Here is a 3,684-nt window from a genome sequence, read left to right on the forward strand (position 1 = left end):
GGGGGGGGGGAGTCCAAAGGATGTACAAAGAATCTGTGTTATAGGTAACATTGAAATTCAGTAAAAATAAAAAAGCAATACTTGTCAATAAATAAAATAGCCAAGGGCTTGGATGTTTGCAAAATATACAAAACAGTTAAACTACTAGCAAATCCAATTAGGGTTTTAAAATGTAACATACAAAAGAGTTTTTTAAAAGTAGAATTTTGTTGTTAAATTGTAAATTCTCAGAAATGCACCAAGTGCTAAGAATTCCTAAATTACCCAAACTCAAGTAGTAGATAAACAATTTGGAAAAAAAGATGCCAAAGAATCACCCAAACCCGCTTTGGCCCTTCATAATATCAGAATTTTTTGCCTGCCTGATTATTCCCTTATATAAATCTGAATAAGTCTAAAAGACTCTCCTTTTAGAAATAGCCTAACTTTAAGACACATTTTCAGACTATAATGTCTGATTAGAATCATGCTCCATGTACTTACATAAAACTACTAATCAAATTATTTTTTATTTTTAGATTCCCAAATAAACTTTTACAATAAAAATACCTTTCATCTTTAAAACAAAAACATCTAACTTTCCTGTTTTCTCTATGAACATTTTAGTATGGTAGATCGAAAGTCTGTGCCTGATCATTGTCATCTCATAGGGAGCTTATAATATGCAGAGATTCCGAGGGCCCACCTCTGGCCTTCTGGGTCAGTCTGGGGATGTCAGGAATCTAGTTCTCTAAAGCACCTCCCTCCTGTGATTCTACTCATCATCAGGTTTGGAAACCAACACATCTTTTATTCTTTTCATTCTTACCTCTTCCAGCGGATGTCCTGGGAAATCTAAAGACATACCATAGACCAGTGGTTCTCAACCTTCCTAATGCCGTTGACCCTTCAATACAGTTCATGTTGTGGTGACCCCCCCAACCATATAATTATGGTTGTTGCTACTTCAGAACTGTAATTTTGCTACTGTTCTGAATCGGGCGACTCCTGTGAAAGGGTCCTTTGACACCCCCAAAGGGGTTGCAACCCACAGGCTGAGAACCACTGCCATAGATCAATATGAAACAGATATATATTTTTTACAAAACAGTGTATGATTTGGCAGATGTAATCAATGCTAAATACCTGTGAACAAATAGATAAGCTCATTAAATTAAGAGAAGAAAAAACAATATATCCTCTCTATATATATATTTTCCAGAGATGTAAAGATTGACAAGAACATCAAATCTCTTGTAAAGCAAAAGGGAAAGAAAATAAACTGACAATGGCCTTTGAGTAACCAAGACTCCACGTATCCTATAGACTGGCCGGAGAGGAGCGGACATTGTTGAGCTCCTTGGAGCCTCTACACCATTGGCAGGATCTTACCACAAAAACGAGTAACAGCTTTCTTTCCTTCTCAAATACTTAAGAAAAAAATTATTCTTGACTGCTTACTGGATCTTCTCTCTCCAAATTACAGATGAGGAATAGGGAGCTAATTTTTGTTTTTAAAAAACTGGCAAGTGAATTAAGTACACATACACCTCCAGTCAGGACAGGTGCATCTACAGAGGAACGATTACAGATGCTGGTGGCGTCACATCTGAAGGCCTGTGTCACTTGTGAAAGGGAAGGGGATGTGGAATGAAGTAAAATGAAAAGTATGGAAGTGTAACATCTAAAGGACTTTGAATTCTAAAACTGTGTCATGAATGCACAACTCATCTCATTATGACCAAACTTTTGTATTTTATGACATGTGAATTATATGCCAATTAAAAATTAAAAACCTAACTTTTCAGGCAATGGTAGGATAAAGTTTGAATGTCTCCGAATTCAGCAGAACAAGGGCTATCACTGCTGATGTCAGATTTGACTATAAACAGAGATTATACAGATATTTATTTGTGCTTTCCTGACTAGCCTGAGGCACCTGAAAGTGTGATTCATAACAAATTGTGGAAGATTAAGAATGGGAATTCCAGAACACCACACTGTGCTCCTGTGAAACTCGTCATGGGCCAACAGGCAGTCTGTTCAATCAGAAAAAGGGGTTACAGTGTGGCTTAAAATCCAGGAAGGTTTATTTAAAAGTTGCATTCTTCCACTGTACTTATTCAATCTGTATGCCACGTAGTCTGAGCAGCTAGATTACATGAGAAGAAAGCAGAAGACTGGAGGAAGACTCATCCTATTCTGTGCTATGTACCCTACACAACCTTGCTAACTTAACTGAAAGCCAAAATGATTAAGCACTTACTGACTTACTGATAGAGATTAGCAGCTAGTCTTCAGTATGGATTATACCTCAACATAAAGAAAACAAAAGTCCTTAAAATGACCAATAAACTACATCAGGATAAACTGTGAGAAGATTGAGGTTGTCAAGGATTTCATTTTTCTTGGATCCACAATCAATCATGGAAGCAGCAGTCACAACACATTGTGTTGGGAAAATGTGTGAAACAGATCTCTTGAAAGTATTAAAAAAGAACCAACCAATCGCAATGATTGACACATTAACCATATACCCCTCCTCCAGGGGGAAGAACAGAAAACACGGGGAGACAGCGGTCAGTGTGATATGAAAATAATAATTTATAATTTATCAAGGGGGTATGGGGGTGGGAATGAGGAGCTGATACCAAGCGCTCAATAAAAAGTAAATGTCTAGAAATGAATGAAGGCAACACATGTACAAACATGTGTGATGCAATCACTGTATCAACTGCAATAAGAGTTGTCAATAAAATCATCTTTTAATTAAAAAAATACATAAAGTATTAAAAGGGAAAGATGCAACTTTGGGGTTGACCCAATTCATGGTATTTAATTGCTAGGGGAACTGGACAATGAATAAAGAAGGCCAGAAAAGAATCGGTGCTTGTGGATTACGTTGTTGGAAAAGAATACTAAATACATGGTGGACTGCAAAAGAATGAGATTGGTCATGGAGGAAGTACAGCCAGAAAGCTCCTTAAAAGTAACACTGCAGTTCCAATACTTTGGACGTTTTAGTAAAGATCCGTCCTGGAGAAGGACATCATAGTTTGTGAAAAAGAAGAAGACCTCAATAAAATGGATGGGTAACAGTGGCTGGAACAATGGGCTTAACTATATCAAAGATGGTGCAGGGCTACAGTAGCATCTCATTGCGCTGTACATGGGGATGCCGAGTTGAAACTTGAGAGCACTTAACACTTGATACTGTACACAGTCATCAGCCTTTCATGTGCTTCAGTATGTTTTTTCAAGATGCCGAGAGTACAGGAGCTATATACTAATTATTTTTCTATTTATTCATATGTCCAGAATATACAGCAAAGTGGGGAGAATTATTTGGTACCAATTCAATTTAGCACTCTAGCAAACTTTTTATCAAATGATAATAACCATGCTCTATATATTGCTATAAATAAGATGGTACAATGAAAAAAAGGATTATCTTCAATTTGTTTTATATCTGTTCCAGTAGAAATTATATGTTTGCATTTGTCCAAAACTATTGGATATCATTTCACTCATTGTAACAAAGGATCAGCAATACTGGGAAATGGTTTTTCTGTGGGGAGCGGGGAGGGAGGGGAAAAATGAGGACCTAATGCCGGGGGTTTAAGTGGAGAGAAAATGTTTTGAGAATGATGAGGGCAATGAATGTACAAATGTGTTTTACACGATTGATGTGTGTATGGATTGTGA

General features: G+C 37.0%; 1 protein-coding gene across 1 annotated transcript in view; it reads right to left on the bottom strand.

Moving 5' to 3' along the window:
* MFN1 (mitofusin 1) overlaps positions 1-3,684 on the bottom strand; it is a 39,301-nt gene that overhangs the window by 15,645 nt on the left and 19,972 nt on the right. The window lies entirely within an intron of this gene.

Source organism: Echinops telfairi, unplaced genomic scaffold, assembly GCF_000313985.2.
Source record: "Echinops telfairi isolate 266 unplaced genomic scaffold, ASM31398v2 ScPeMD7_4225;HRSCAF=4972, whole genome shotgun sequence".
NCBI lineage: Eukaryota > Metazoa > Chordata > Mammalia > Afrosoricida > Tenrecidae > Echinops > Echinops telfairi.